Below are 17,383 nucleotides of genomic sequence, written 5' to 3'. Positions count from 1 at the left end.
AAGGGGATAGGTTGACGTCACTAACTCTCATTTTAATACACCAATGGTAAGATGATAGTCGCTTTCCTAATTTAAGTACCGCCTTGTAACCAACATTGGAGAAGGCGTGTTTGCGGAAGGGCGTGGTTTATATAGTTAGATAGATACTCTACTGGTGCCAAAATTTAGGGTGTAGGGTGTCAGCAAATATAATTACAAGTTACACTATTAATCTATGGAAAAGATACTTATATGTCTTCCCTTTCATTGGTGTCAGGTGTTCACCTAGTTAGCCAGAAACTAGCTTTCAGTCAGCATGGAACAAAAGAGGGGGAAGGGTCGTTCAAAACTCTGACGCAGTTGTCAAGTCAATACATCCGTTGCTGCTGCTGTGAACCGCATCACAAGAGACATGCCAAATGGGAGATATATAAAAGCAATTAACATCATTGATGTAATTTCAATGTTGTTTGAGTTTCTTTGTGTATCACCAAATTTGCTTGAGATTATTTTACTGCAACACTGCATCCAATTTTCTTGACATAGGTGTTTGAAAGAGCTGTCAGCCAAGATCCCCGCCCACTCAACCGGTCTTATCAAACATCCTGGTAGTTAGCCACAAGAGATAAAGTACTTTTTCTCCACACAAAAATATTATGGGTGATATTTAGTCACTCAAAAGGCTATTTTAATTGGAATCAGCATGACTGTTCAGGACCTTTAAAAGACCAAAACAACGGAAAAACTTGAAACGCATATCAAGTAGGCTAGGACCGTAAAATACATGACAATGTAAACGGGCAATCCAGGATTGGTACATACATTTTTTTTTTTTATGAACACACACACACACACACACTCAAAATGCCTACAAAGCTGTGTTCTCTCATACGTTTTATCCACATAACCCTTTGGAATTCATACACAAACACTGCATATCTCCAGCAATGGATAAAAGCCACTCATGTCCACCACCAGTGGGCCTTAAAGCTACAAGAACAGAGACAGACAGCAGAGCGCAACATGTGCAGGGGAAGGCCTGTTCAGCATGGAAATCAGCTTTGCTAGACTGCCATCTAGAGGCATGAAGAAATTAGAATCCAAAATACCAAACAAGAGAGAATGCTGTTTTGTGTAGGTCTACAGAGTAGCCTATGGTTATAGATGCAAAAGTGTTTAAACTCACTCATTACAAAGAAGTGATGAAGATCATACAGCAGCATAGTGCAACACGTTTCAAACTAACCCAGGCTGAATCTCAATAGCCTTTCCTCGACTCCCTCTCCTAACCTTCACTCACTTCCTACTCTGAGGGAAGTGAGGAGAGGATTCAAGGAGAGGAAACAAGTATAAGAGGATACATGGTTGTTTAGAAATGAGTAATGTCTGAAAAATGCATGTAAATTCACTGCCAAAAGAACACATTTATTTAATTACTTTTAGAGAATAAAAAAATTTTAGTTCGAAAAGCATGTGTAAACTTAATTGACTAAAACCAAATAATGTATGTAGAAAAGTTAATGGACCTATATATGTTTAAATAAGAGTATCTTTGAAAGATAACAATTAACAAAATAAAAGTAAGACAGTCAGAGAGAATCTAAAATAAAACTGATTTTGTTCTATTTGAGTCACTCGGATTGCGTAAGCCATGGCAAAATGTGTAGAATTGCAGGAAATTAGCTTTAAAAAAGCTACATTGTCACTGCGGCCAACAGGAGGACCTCTAAAATGTCAGCTCGGCGACCGCACAATTTGCCAAGCCCATGTCTACGCCCCCAACAATCCCACCACCTAAGTCCAATTTTGATCCAGAAAAAACCCTGCGAATCTGATCAGTGATTCCAAGAAAGTGTCATACATGCTATAACAATATAATCTCTACACTGACCTAAAGTTACCAATAAGATTGGGAATACGAGTACTGCAGCTTTTCACAGACCTGTCTATTTCTTTGTTTGTACTTCACAGTGATATGACACTACTGGCAGACTGGTCTTTGAGTCAGTGCATATGACAGTCAAAATATGGCAATTTCTCAACTCCCCCTATTTTATTTGAGCATTTTGAAATGTGAAGCAAAATTACAATTTCTGTGTTCTTGCCCCATCCGTTAGCCATAAGATTCCGACCTTACGCTCTGTGTAATTAGGGGTTCACAGCGAATTGGCCTATTGGTGGAGCTTTTATACGCAGTCTCACTTAACCCTCATATCCGCCACCCCGTTTGACCTAAAGACTTGAAACTTTGTATATAGGTGTCTTTCCTCACGCTGAACACATCTACCTCAAGGGCTCATAAGGTCCATCAGGGTAGATGTTCCTCTATCGTCGACATTTTGGAAAAACGTATTCTCATGAACCATAAGTCCCAATAACACCAAATTCGGTATGTGGTACATCTCTTAGTTTGAGAAAAACAAGATTCTCTGGTCTGATGAAACCAATATTGAACTCTTTGGCCTGAATGCCAAGCGTCACATCTGGAGGAAACCTGGCACCATCCCTACGGTGAAGCATGGTGGTGGCAGCATCAAATCAAATCAAATTTTATTGGTCACATGCGCCGAATACAACAGGTGCAGACATTACAGTGAAATGCTTACTTACAGCCCTTAACCAACAGTGCATTTATTTTAAACAAAAAAGTAAGAATAAAACAACAACAAAAAAGTGTTGAGAAAAAAAGAGCAGAAGTAAAATAAAGTGACAGTAGGGAGGCTATATATACAGTAAAATAAAGTGACAGTAGGGAGGCTATATATACAGGGGGGTACCGTTGCATAGTCAATGTGCGGGGGCACCGGCTAGTAGAGGTAGTTGAGGTAATATGTACATGTGGGTAGAGTTAAAGTGACTATGCATAAATACTTAACAGAGTAGCAGCAGCGTAAAAAGGATGGGGTGGGGGCAGTGCAAATAGTCCGGGTAGCCATGATTAGCTGTTCAGGAGTCTTATGGCTTGGGGGTAGAAGCTGTTGAGAAGTCTTTTGGACCTAGACTTGGCACTCCGGTACCGCTTGCCGTGCGGTAGCAGAGAGAACAGTCTATGACTAGGGTGGCTGGAGTCTTTGACAATTTTGAGGGCCTTCCTCTGACACCGCCTGGTATAGAGGTCCTGGATGGCAGGGAGCTTTGCCCCAGTGATGTACTGGGCCGTACGCACTACCCTCTGTAGTGCCTTGCGGTCAGAGGCCAAGCAGTTGCCATACCAGGCGGTGATGCAACCAGTCAGGATGCTCTCGATGGTGCAGCTGTAGAATTTTTTGAGGATCTGAGGACCCATGCCAAATCTTTTTAGTCTCCTGAGGGGGAATAGGCTTTGTCGTGCCCTCTTCACGACTGTCTTGGTGTGTTTGGACCATGATAGTTCGTTGGTGATGTGGACACCAAGGAACTTGAAGCTCTCAACCTGTTCCACTACAGCCCCGTCGATGAGAATGGGGGCGTGCTCAGTCCTCTTTTTTTCCTGTAGTCCACAATCATCTCCTTTGTCTTGGTCACGTTGAGGGAGAGGTTGTTGTCCTGGCACCACACGGCCAGATCTCTGACCTCCTCCCCTATAGGCTGTCTCATCGTTGTCGGTGATCAGGCCTACCACTGTTGTGTCGTCGGCAAACTTAATGATGGTGTTGGAGTCGTGCCTGGCCATGCAGTCATGGGTGAACAGAGAGTACAGGAGGGGACTGAGCACGCACCCCTGAGGGGCCCCCGTGTTGAGGATCAGTGTGGCAGATGTGTTGTTACCTACCCTTACCACCTGGGGGCGGCCCGTCAGGAAGTCCAGGATCCAGTTGCAGAGGGAGGTGTTTAGTCCCAGGATCCTTAGCTTAGTGATGAGCTTAGAGGGCACTATGGTGTTGAATGCTGAGCTGTAGTCAATGAATAGCATTCTCACGTAGGTGTTCCTCTTGTCCAGGTGGGAAAGGGCAGTGTGGAGTGCGATAGAGATTGCATCATCTGTGGATCTGTTGGGGCGGTATGCAAATTGGAGTGGGTCTAGGGTTTCTGGGATTATGCTGTTGATGTGAGCCATGACCAGTCTTTCAAAGCACTTCATGGCTACAGACGTCAGTGCTACGGGTCGGTAGTCATTTAGGCAGGTTATCTTAGAGTTCTTGGGCACGGGGACTATGGTGGTCTGCTTGAAACATGTTGGTATTACAGACTCAGTCAGGGACATGTTGAAAATGTCAGTGAAGACACTTGCCAGTTGGTCAGCACATGCTCGGAGTACACGTCCTGGTAATCCGTCTGGCCCTGCGGCCTTGTGAATGTTGACCTGCTTAAAAGTCTTACTCACATCGGCTACGGAGAGCGTGATCACATAGTCGTCCGGAACAGCTGGTGCTCTCGTGCATGCTTCAGTGTTGCTTCCCTCGAAGCGAGCATAGAAGTGGTTTAGCTCGTCTGGTAGGCTTGTGTCACTGGGCAGCTCGCGGCTGTGCTTCCCTTTGTAGTCTGTAATAGTTTTCAAGCCCTGCCACATCCGACGAGCGTCAGAGCCAGTGTAGTATGATTCAATCTTAGACCTGTATTGACTCTTTGCCTGTTTGATGGTTCGTCGGAGGTCATAGCGGGATTTCTTATAAGCGTCCGGGTTAGAGTCCCGTTCCTTGAAAGCGGCAGCTCTACCCTTTAGCTCAGTGCGGATGTTTCCTGTAATCCATGGCTTCTGGTTGGGGTATGTACGTACGGTCACTGTGGGGGACGACATCATCGATGCACTTATTGATGAAGCCAGTGACTGATGTGGTGTACTCCTCAATGCTGTCTGAAGAATCCCGGAACATGTTCCAGTCTGTGCTAGCAAAACAGTCCTGTAGCTTAGCATCTGCGTCATCTGACCACTTTTTTATTAGCCGAATCACTGGTGCTTCCTGCTTCAGTTTTTGCTTATAAGCAGGAATCAGGAGGATAGAGTTATGGTCAGATTTGCCAAATGGAGGGCGAGGGAGAGCTTTGTATGCGTCTCTGTGTGTGGAGTAAAGGTGGTCTAGAGTTTTTTCCCCTCTGGTTGCACATTTAACATGCTGGTAGAAATGAGGTAGAACGGATTTAAGTTTCCCTGCATTAAAGTCCCGGCTACTAGGAGCGCTGCATCTGGATGAGCGTTTTCCTGTTGATTAATGGCCTTGTACAACTCATTCAGTGCAATCTTAATGCCAGCATTGGTTTGTGGTGGTAAATAGACAGCTATGAAAAATATAGATGAAAACTCTCTTGGTAAATAGTGTGGTCTACAGCTTATCATAAGATACTCTACCTCAGGCGAGCAAAACCTCGAGACTTCCTTAGTATTTGATTTTGTGCACCAGCTGTTGTTTACAAATATACACAGACCGCCACCCCTTGTCTTACCAGAGTCTGCCGTTCTGTCCTGTCGATGTAGCGTATAGCCCGCTAGCTGAATGTTGTCATTGTTGTCGTTCAGCCACGACTCCGTGAAACATAAGATATTACAGTTTTTAATGTCCCGTTGGTAGGATAACCGTAATCTTAAATCGTCAATTTTATTCTCAAAAGATTGAACATTGGCTAATAGGATTGATGGGAGAGGCAGTTTACTCGTTCGCCGTCGGATCTTACAAGGCACCCGGATCTGCGTCCACGATATCTCCGTCTCTTCCTCACGCGAATGACGGGGATCTGGGCCTTGTCGGGAGTCTGTAGAATATCCTTCGCGAACGCCTCGTTGAAGAAAAAGTCTTCGTCCAACGCGAGGTGAGTAATCGCTGTCCTGATATCCAGAAGCTCTCTTTGGTTATAAGAGACGATGGCAGAAACATTATGTACAAAATAAATTACAAATAACGCGGAAAAACACACATAGTAGTACAATTGGTTAGAGGGCTGTAAAACGGCAGCCATCTTCTTCCGGCGCTGTTTTCTAATAAGCAAGCATCATGCTGTGGGGATGTTTTTCAGCGGCAGGGACTGTGAAACTAGTCAGGATCGAGGCAAAGATGAACAGAGCGAAGTACAGAGAGATCCTTGATGAAACCCTGCTCCAGAGTGCTCAGGACCTCAGAAGGTGAAGGTTCACCTTCCAACAGGACAATGACCCTAATCACACAGACAACACAACGCAGGAGTGGCTTCGGGACAAGTCTCTGAATGTCCTTGAGTGGCCCAGCCAGAGCCCGGACTTGAACCCGATCGAACAACTCTGGAGAGACCTGAAAATAGCTGTGCAGCAACGCTCCCATCCAACCTGACAGTGCTTGAGAGAATCTGCAGAGAAGAATGGGAGAAACTCCCCAAATACAGGTGTGCCAAGCTTGTAGCGTCATACCCAAGAAGACTCAATGCTGTAATCGCTGCCAAAGGTGCTTCAACAAAGTACTGAGTAAAGGGTCTGAATACTTACGTAAATGTTAACCGTTTTTTTTTATATATATATAAATTATCAAACATTTCGAAAAAACTGTTTTTGCTTTGTCATTCTGGGGTATTGTGTGTAGATTGATGAGGGGGAAAACAATTTAATCCATTTTGGAATAAGGCTGTAACGTAACAAAATAGAATAAGTCAAGGGGTCTGAATACTTTCTGAAACACTTTATCAGGTACACCCATCTAGTACCGGGTCGGACAGTCCCTTTGCCTCCAGAACTGCCTAAATTCTTCGAGGCATGGAAACGTTGCTCAATTGGTATCAAGGGACCTAATGTGTGCCAGGAAAACATTCCCCACACCATTACACCATCAGCCTGTACTGTTGACACCAGACAGGGTGGGGCTATGGACTCATGCTGCTTACACAAAATCCTGACTGCCATCAGCATGATGGAACAGTCATTGTTTTTAGCTGATAGGAGTGGAACCCGGTGTGGTCGTCTGCTGCAATAACCAATTTTACGAGTTGTGCGTTCCGAGATGCCGTTCTGCACAACATTGTTGTACTGCGCTGTCATTTTCCTGTTTGTGGCACGCCTGTTAGCTTGCACGACTCTTAACATTCACCTTTGACCTCTCATCAACGAGCGGTTTCCGCCCACAGGACTGCCGCTGACTGGATGTTTTTTTGTTTGTCGCACCATTATCTGTAAACCATAGACACTGTTGTGAGTGAAAAGCCCAGGAGGCCATCCGTTTCTGAGATACTGGAACCGCCGCGCCTGGCACCGACAATCATACAACGCTCAAAGTCGCTTAGGTCACTCATTTTGGAGCTAACCATTTTTGTGAACGGGGTGGTTAATAAACTGGCCACTGTGTCATTCTGTGTATTCTAGATACTAGCATGTATTCCTCCACAGTCTACTGGGCCTGTATATTGTATGTAAGCCTATACTCATGGTCATTCCTTTCCATTATTTTCCATAGAACCACCTCTTATACACTCAGTTAGGTGAGCTGTCAATACAAAGGACTCAGTGTGGTGTGGTTGAACCCAATATCTAATAACCTTTTCTCAAGACATCAAGAATTGTTCTTGCCGGACAGACCTGTGGCGGTTGAACCATATCCACTGGCACCTATTGCCCGTTATTCATGGTGCTCCCGGATCAGCCCTTAGTTATTGATAAATCAGGAATTCAGATTTGACCATTTAATTCATTTGTAAACCCACTTCACAACAGCCTATAAACTTGAAACGTTTTAGGGTCAAAAACATGACCATGATGAATCATGTTAAATTTGGCATTGATATCTTTAAAAATAAGTGAACTATTAACAATTAACTTTGCCTATGTAACGCTAATGATTAAAATAATAATACAAAATCTTCTCATGGACTAAAAGTCAGATTCACTCCAAAGTTGGTCTTTGTGTTCATCACAATAGTCCCTAAAAAAGTTTGCAAAAATAACATTGATGCATTCAAAGATGGCCACACTATACCAGTAGATGCATATTAGCATATACACTAATATGCTAAAAATACTTTAAAATGTAATTCTCATGAACCAAAGGACCATGTGGAATGGAGGCCCATGGTACGAGAAAAGCTAAGGGATTGGTCAAAAGATGGCTGAGTTGACAAATTAACAAATCAGACTTTACATGTTCATTTAAAACCCCTGTAAATCCACTCCACAGTGGCCTATCAACTTGAAACTTGTGATTGCTATCATGGACGTCCCTAAGATGAACCACCCCAAATTTGGTATTAATATCAACAACAAAAAAATCAAGGAACCTATCAACACATATTTTGCATACGTAACATTAATGTTCAAAATCATATTTTCCTCATGAACCATATGTCAGATTCACTCCAGATTTTGTATTTAGACTCATGATTGCACATAAAGGAAGATAGTTCCTACATGATAGTGTGCTTGCTTAGTTATCCAACTGATCTTGCGTCCGTTCTATAATCCTGGGAACCCCGTTCATTGCTGCGTGCAGCTATATTTACAAAATGTAAATACAGGGGGCATAAAGGCGAAATCTTATGGCTACCCCATCCATATGTAAGGCTTGCTTTGTATATAAGGCTCCGTATGTATGTTTTTTGTATTTATATAAACAATTCTGGTACCTTCCTTCACCCTCTCTCCACTGGGATTCTCTGCCTCTGACCCTATGACGGGGGCTGAGTCACAGGCTTACTAGTGCTCTTCCATGCAGTCCCTAGGAGGGGTGCTTCACTTGAGTGGGTTGAGTCACTGAAGTGATCTTCCTGTCGGTTTTGCGCCCCCTCGGGCTCGTGCGGTGGAGGAGTTATTTGTGGGCTATACTCAGCCTTGTCTCAGGGTAGTAAGTTGGTGGTCTGTTGATATCCCTCTAGTGGTGTGGGGGCTGTGCTTTGGCAAAGTGGGGGGGGTGTCCCCCGACCCCCCTGCCTCAGCCTCCAGTATCTATGCTGCAATAGTCTATGTGCCAGGGGGCTAGGGTCGGTCTGTTATATCTGGTGTAATTATCTCTCTCCCTCCCCTCCCGCAGGACCTCAGCCCTAGGACCATGCCTCAGGACTACCTGGCCTGATGACTCCTGGCTGCCCACAGTCCACCTGGTCGTGCTGCTGCTCCAGTTTCAACTGTTCTACCTGCGGCTATGGAACCCTGACCTGTTCACCGGACGTGCCACCTTGTCCCGGACCTGCTGTTTTCATCTTTCTCCCCCTCTCTCCACCACTGAATGCCCGGCTATGAAAAGCCAACTGACATTTACTCCTGAGGTACTGACCTGTTGCACCCTCTACAACCACTGTGATTATTATTTGACCCTACTGGTCATCTATGAACGTTTTAACATCTTGAAGAACAATCTGGCCTTAATGGCCATGGACTCTTATAATCTCCGCCCGGCACACAGCCAGAAGAGGACTGGCCACCCCTCAGAGCCTAGTTCCTCTAGGTTTCTTCCTAGGCTCCTGCCTTTCTAGGGAGTTTTTCCTAGCCACTGTGCTTCTACATCTGCATTGCTTGTTGTTTGGGGGTTTAGGCTGGGTTTCTGTATACGCACTTTGAGAGATCTGCTGATCTAAAACGGGCTTTACAAATACATTTGATTGTATTTGATCACTGGGTGATATGTATGTTTTCATTGGAGGAGTGTGGTTACACAGATGTGCTCTGGAAACAGATTATAATATCAAGAACAATTGGAGTTTGTTTTGTTGGTGGTGTATCATAAAAGTCCGAATTTCTGATTCAAATCACATTGCTGGGAGTAACATCACGAGCAAGAGTCCCGTCATAGTTAACAGACAGTTGAAACATTGCTAGTTTCACTGCAAGATGGATATGACTAGCCCTCTTCGTAGCTAGAAAATCAAAACAATGATTTGGCATATCTGACCACCACCACTAGCCTCAACTCACGAGGCAACTTCTGTAGCTTAATACCTTCATAGCTTTGGGCTCTTACTATAATAAAAGTACTGTAACGTTAGCCCTACATAGTTAGAGGATATTTTTGCTATTCTGCAAAGCTGTCAAAGGCATAGCTAGCTACAGTAGCTAACGTTAGATAGTTACCTAGACTAGAGAGACCTTACTAGCTAGCTACCGTACGTTAGCTAGCTATGCTAGAAAACGTTGGCCAACTTTCCCTCAGTATCTCGGTAGAGACTAGTGCGCTAAATTCGCCACAAGCTAGCTTGCTACGTTTCTTTCATGTAACGTTAGCTAGGTGAATTGTCAACACAGGCATGGACACATCACGTCTAGGCAGAAACGTGTATGTCAACTAGAAAGCTAGCTAACGTTAGCAACGCCCTTGTAAAGATAGCTAACACGATTTAAGGGAAGGTTTCATCTGCGAATGATACACTTTTGCAAATTGCAATTACAAATTAAGACTCACCTAAGAAATGATATGTTGATAGAAAAACTGAAACTTGACTAATCTTGTGTCAGCTGTTCGTAGCTACAAACGCACACGCTGTCGCTCGGAAGGGCGCGATCCACAGCAAGCAAGACGCGTTTTGATGACGTAACATATTGCCTTACCACCAACAGCTTAACTAAAGTTATTTTAGAGCCGTATATATATAAAGACATGCCTGTGCCACCACCAGCTTCACTAAAATACTAAACTTTTGATCTCAAATCCAAAATGCTGGAGTATAGAGACACATTTTAAAATGTTAGCTTAACCGTCCAAATCATGCAGTCATGGTCCAAATACAGTGCCTTCGGAAACAGGACATTGACTTTTTCCACATTTTGTTAAGTTACAGCTTTATCCTGAAATTGATTAAATATAAAAATGTTCTCAGCAATCTACACACAATACCCCATAATGACAAAGCGAAAATAGTTTTTTTTTGGTGCAAATGTATACAAAATAGAAAACAGAAATACCTTATTAACATAAGTATTCACATCCCTTTGCAATGAGACTCGAAATTGAGCTCAGGTGCATCCCTTTTCCATTGCTCATCCTTGAGATGTTTCTACAACTTGATTGGAGTCCACATGTGGTCAATTCAATTGATTGGACATGATTTGGAAAGGCACACACCTGTCTATATAAGGTTGAAGCCACTCCTCAGTAAAAGGCACATGACAGCCTTGGTGTTTGCCAACTGAAAAATACTTATGTAAATGTGATATTTCCGGGGGTGTTTATAAATTAGCAAACATTTCTAAAAACCAGTTTTTGCTCATTCATGTGACCGACCAATACTGGGTCATGCATGTGACAGACCAATACCTCACGAGGATTCTTCTCTCTAAGCGGAGCCCTTGAAACTGAGATATCCCTTCTCTAAACAAGGTTCTGGGCATACTGCCAAATTGCAGACACTGATGGTGAAGATTTGTTAAACACTCACTTGCATGAACACAGAAATTGGTTTATAGAAAAGCACAAACATAGAACATGGAAATTGGTAAATAGAAATGCACCAACATAAAAATGTCCATCCTCTTATCACTTGTGTGATAATAATCATTACATTTTAATGTAAGCATTAGATTTAAGCTTCTATCAAAAGGAGGTTCTATCAAATTACATAATAATAAATCATAATAAAGGTTATACTTCTATTAACTACATCATTATAATAAATCATAATAATGCTAAAATCTACACTCAAAAGGTTATAATCAACGGAAGTGAGTATCAAAAATACACACACATACACAAGGGATCTGTAGATTCAGAGGTGAATAAATCTCTCAATGTTAACCACTGTTTCCATATCTCTTACCACAATCGGGTTGGATTGACCTATGTTTTTCACTAACTGTCCCTGGGACATAAACTTAATTAAAATATAAAACCATGTTGTTTAACAATTCTTGTTAAACAAAAACAACCTTCAATCATTACTCATCATCCGTATCTACAGGGGGAAATGGGAGCTCATCCAGAGTTGGCAGCTCATTAGTTTCACCATCCTATGGAGGAGCAGAAAACATGATAGCTGCTGAAATCTTACTAGCCAGAGAGGCACAGATCGCCTTACAGCATTTTAATGACACAATTATTTTAGCATTGCCAATTTTCTGTACGTCTCTAGAGATCTCCCGAATTTGGTCTAGGGCACATGCATATTGACTTTCACAGGGAAGAGAGAGCGAACACGTTATAACAGTTTCACACCAACCTTGATAAGAATGCGATTGCGGCAAGGTTAGCCCAAGCTACAATCTAGTATCTTTCCTCACATTTTAGGGGCATAGCTCTGTCTCTAGAAGCCTCGCCTTTCCAAATCATAATTATAACTATTGATAAATTATCCAACTCAAATTTAGAATGACAGTCTTTAGTGCTTCATGTTGGTTCTATCACATTAATTTAAGACCCTCAACTTAGCACACACTGATACTGGCAGAATGTACATTAACTCATCACTTGTGGTAATGACAGATTGGTATCTCAATGCATTCTTAGTCTAAATTACTATATATTTTTGCAGTGTGCATACCTCCACAATCAACCTGATACCCCAAATAATTTTGAATAAGCCTAAATCAATTACGGGTATGCTTGACCACCCCGCTCCCTCCCACGACTCTCCTTCTGGCGTTTCTTCATGTTCTTCTTCAGACAGTGTTTCAGTTCGTCCTCCAGTGGCACATGTCCAAAGTGGATGGCCCTTGATAGTCTCTCACCTGAGCCGCCACTGTCCTTTACAGTCCATTATGACTTGTCCATTTTCCTACCAGTATACCAGCAGCATGAGAGAAGTTTGGATGGGATATCTCTCCATGCTCACTCCACATGGACTCATGTCGCACTTCTGAGAGAAAAGGCATGAGAGAAAAGGCAGTTGATAGCTTCGAATGGATGTGGCTCGGACTCAGGTCTCAAGGTAGAAGTGGTGAAGGACCATATTGAACGCCATTTTCGCCTTTATTTCAGCCGGTTAGAGGGGGTGAGTTTCATACTGTTCTTGGCCTAATTATCTTCCATGCATCTAGATACCATCTGTGGTCACCTTCGCCATTACCTCGAGAGAGGACAGACTTGAACAACAGTTTAGTTTAGGGCATTTCTGATCAGGAAATCTAGACAAGTTATTTACTGTATAACAAATTATTACTACTACCTAACTCAGGAAATCCAGGCAAATTATTTACTGTATGACAAATTATTACTACTACCAATATTCTTAACACTGATTCCTAAAACAAAGGCCCAGGGGACTGGTAGGGGACCAGTAATTCATATTTACCAAAGGCCCAGGGGACCGTTAGGGGAAAAGTAATTCCCCCTTTGGACACAACTCACATCGTGATTCATGAGTCCCAAAAAAACAAAAAATTAGAATAACAAATCAAATAATAATAATAATAATAATAATAATAATAATAATAATAATACGCCATTTAGCAGACGCTTTTATCCAAAGAGACTTACAGTCATGCGTGCATACATTTTTGTGTACAGGTGGTCCTGGGGATCGAACCCACTACCTTGGCGTTAATTACAACTCTTGATAACTCCATAAGGAAATAATTGTATCCCATAAGGTAATGGTAAAATAGACTAGACCCTCATTCAGGGGCAGTGCTCTCTCTCTGTCCTTCTCGTGGTCCGAATCACACATAGGACTATTGATAAATTATAAGCTTCTTCTAATTATTAGTGTTTACATAGCCCATTTAAATCTCACCCAATGTCTCCAGTCTTTTGTAGTGAGGGTGATCAGGCCTCACCATGAAGTCAGAACAGAGGTCAGAGGTCAGTTAGCCCTATTAAGTGAGTTTTGTTTTCCTGTACCTCAGACATTATTTAAAGATATTTCAAACATTTCAAACATTTTGTGTATCAGGTTTACATTGGGTTTTTCAGTACATTTCTTATCAAGAGAATTGGCATGTGTGCAACCAACATTCTGACAATAAAAACTTCCGAAAATTTCATTTGTGTACCCTTTAAGTTGCATCCTTTCTAACCCGTGAAAAACCCACCAAAACCAAATAAAAAGACGCCACACCATAAATCAGTATTAACACCACTAACAAATATTCATAACAGGTGGGTTGTGTGTGGGTGCTGGCGTGTATATAGTAAAAAATCGTAGGGTAAAAACAAACAAAATGGCCAGGCCTTACTTAATTTGGGAGCTCCCTTAACAGCTGGATCCGGGTACCTTTAACTGCTCTCCCAAGGCACTTGCCTTAGGAAGCCTTTCAAAGGGAGAGATACAGAATCATTGATAAACATTTGGTAGCGGACATTCCATCAGTCGTATACAGAATTATACTTCAGACACATTTATACATTAGACACATCAGATGATATGGTGTCCCGTAAAGTTGAATTAGGCACCTTCTAAAGTAAACAATACCAGAGCCCCTCTCTTGTAATCTTACTCTTTTTGACTGTACAAACTGTCCCTAATTTCCCCACTGTCTCTATTACAGCCTGTTTGAGTTCAGTGTGTACTGGCAGCTATCTATTGTTCCACAGGAAGGTTATCTCTAACCCAAACAACAGATTACTTAAACACGAGAGCAGTGGACCAGGCCTTTAAGAGTGAGCGGCCTCTAATTTAAGTCACAATGCTCAATCCCTCTGTCTTACTTCAAATTACTAAGATATTGCATTATTGGATTGCTATCTGAAAGCTTATTACCATTCATTTTGTTACTTTCACTAGTCTCCATATCTGTTTCACTCAATTTGAACTCCCTTCCCAATAGGAATACCTCAATCACTATTGCTAAAACACACAGATCACTCTCAAACAACATTCTGCTTTTCCCCCTATTGCAAGGTTTAAAACAAAACAAAACAAACATGATAACTTTCTCCATATTGGAAGGCATTGTTTTCATTTTAGTATACCTTCAAAAAGTTACTCTTTTATTACCAATCTCTGTTGGATATTCACTTTCTGCTTCAATATTTATTAAAAGTGTATCATTTTAAGATTCATGTGTAATGCTTTGGAGGGATCAATATGTATTCACTGGGCTGGCACTGTCTATCAGTCCTGTGAGGGAAAAATGATACGTTTGCAGGATCTATTAGATCATTATTTGCAGCTTTATAATAGGAGCTTAGTAGAGGAGCTTAGTAATAGTAAAGAGGTCTCTGCTTAAAGGAACAAAGGCATATTGCTGTGCACATATGGAGGGGTGAAACTACAAGATAGTTTCACCACTTCCCCCGCCTCAGGGTTGGTTCCTCTCTCCCACTTTCACTCCCACAGCCGTTCTGAGCGTACAGCCAAGGACACATCTAGCAACAATAGATAGCTCAAGGAGCAGAAACAGACTCGTTATTGCTCTAAAGCATCCTCTTCCTGAGAAACTAAGCCAGGGTGGGGTAAACAACACCCGGTGCACTCGACCACAAATAAAAAAAAATAAAAAAAATATTGTCACATACACGTGTTTAGCAGATGTTATTGCGGGTGTAGCGAAATGCTTGTGCTTCTTGCTCCGACAGTGCAGTACTATCTAACAAGTAATATCTATCAATTTCACAACATATACCCAATACACACAAATCTAAGTAAGGAATGGAATTTAAGAATATATACATATATGGACAAGCAATGACAGAGCGGCATGGACTAAGATACAGTAGAATATTATAGAATACAGTATAAACGTATGAGATGAGTAATGCAAGATATGTAAACATTATTAAAGTGACTACTGTTCTATTTCTTAAAGTGGCCAGTAAAGGGGGGGGTAGAAGGATTACTTTATCCTATCCCAGGTATTCCTTAAAGAGGTGGGGTTTCAAATGTCTCCGGAAGGTGGTGAGTGACTCCGCTGTCCTGGCGTCGTGAGGGAGCTTGTTCCACCATTGGGGTGCCAGAGCAGCGAACAGTTTTGACTGGGCTGAGCAGGAACTATGCTTCCGCAGAGGTAGGGGAGCCAGCAGGCCAGAGGTGGATGAACGCAGTGCCCTCGTTTGGGTGTAGGGACTGATCAGAGCCTGAAGGTACGGAGGTGCCGTTCCCCTCACAGCTCCGTAGGCAAGCACCATGGTCTTGTAGCAGATGCGAGCTTCAACTGGAAGCCAGTGGAGTGTGCGGAGGAGCGGGGTGACGTGAGAGAACTTGGGAAGGTTGAACACCAGACGGGCTGCGGCATTCTGGATGAGTTGTAGGGGTTTAATGGCACAGGCAGGGAGCCCAGCCAACAGCGAGTTGCAGTAATCCAGACGGGAGATGACAAGTGCCTGGATTAGGACCTGTGCCGCTTCCTGTGTAAGGCAGGGTCGTACTCTCGAATGTTGTAGAGCATGAACCTACAGGATCGGGTCACCGCCTTGATGTTAGCGGAGAACGAAAGGGTGTTGTCCAGGGTCACGCCAAGGCTCTTCGCACTCTGGGAGGAGGACACAACGGAGTTGTCAACCGTGATGGTGAGATCATGGAACGGGCAGTCCTTCCCCGGGAGGAAGAGCAGCTCCGTCTTGCCGAGGTTCAGCTTGAGGTGGTGATCCGTCATCCATACTGATATGTCTGCCAGACATGCAGTGATGCGATTCGCCATCTGGTTATCAGAAGGGGGAAAGGAGAAGATTAGTTGTGTGTCGTCAGCGTAGCGATGATAGGAGAGGCCATGTGAGGATATGACAGAGCCAAGTGACTTGGTGTATAGCGAGAATAGGAGAGGGCCTAGAACTGAGCCCTGGGGGACACCAGTGGTGAGAGCACGTGGTGCGGAGACAGCTTCTCGCCACGCCACTTGGTAGGAGCGACCGGTCAGGTAGGATGCAATTCAAGAGTGAGCCGCGCCGGAGATGCCCAGCTCGGAGAGGGTGGAGAGGAGGATCTGATGGTTCACAGTATCAAAGGCAGCAGACAGGTCTAGAAGGACAAGAGCAGAGGAGAGAGAGTTATCTTTAGCAGTGCGGAGAGCCTCTGTGACACAGAGAAGAGCAGTCTCAGTTGAATGACCAGTCTTGAAACCTGACTAGTTTGGATCAAGAAGGTCATTCTGAGAGAGATAGCAAGAGAGTTTGCTAAAGACGGCATCAATCAATCAATCAATTTTATTTTATATAGCCCTTCTTACATCAGCTAATATCTCGAAGTGCTGTACAGAAACCCAGCCTAAAACCCCAAACAGCTAATAATGCAGGTGTAGAAGCACGGTGGCTAGGAAAAACTCCCTAGAAAGGCAAAACCTAGGAAGAAACCTAGAGAGGAACCAGGCTATGAGGGGTGGCCAGTCCTCTTCTGGCTGTGCCGGGTGGAGATTATAACAGAACCATGCCAAGATGTTCAAAAATGTTCATAAGTGACAAGCATGGTCAAATAATAATCAGGAATAAATCTCAGTTGGCTTTTCATAGCCGATCATTAGAGTTTAAAACAGCAGGTCTGGGACAGGTAGGGGTTCCATAACCGCAGGCAGAACAGTTTAAACTGGAATAGCAGCAAGGCCAGGCGGACTGGGGACAGCAAGGAGTCACCACGGCCGGTAGTCCCGACGTATGGTCCTAGGGCTCAGGTCTCTCAGTTGGCTTTTCATAGCCGATCATTTAGAGTTGAAAACAGCAGGTCTGGGACAGGTAGGGGTTTCGTA

General features: G+C 43.2%; 1 pseudogene; it reads right to left on the bottom strand.

The window, feature by feature from the left end:
• The window catches only part of LOC121584014, an 80,196-nt pseudogene extending 69,859 nt beyond the window's left edge, over positions 1–10,337 (bottom strand).
• Between the last annotated feature and the right edge of the window lie 7,046 nt (positions 10,338–17,383).

The sequence above is a fragment of the Coregonus clupeaformis genome, chromosome 16, assembly GCF_020615455.1.
Source record: "Coregonus clupeaformis isolate EN_2021a chromosome 16, ASM2061545v1, whole genome shotgun sequence".
In the NCBI taxonomy this organism is placed as follows: Eukaryota; Metazoa; Chordata; class Actinopteri; order Salmoniformes; family Salmonidae; genus Coregonus; species Coregonus clupeaformis.
Note: the sequence above shows the minus strand (reverse complement) of the source record. Positions and strands in the feature narration are given on the sequence as shown.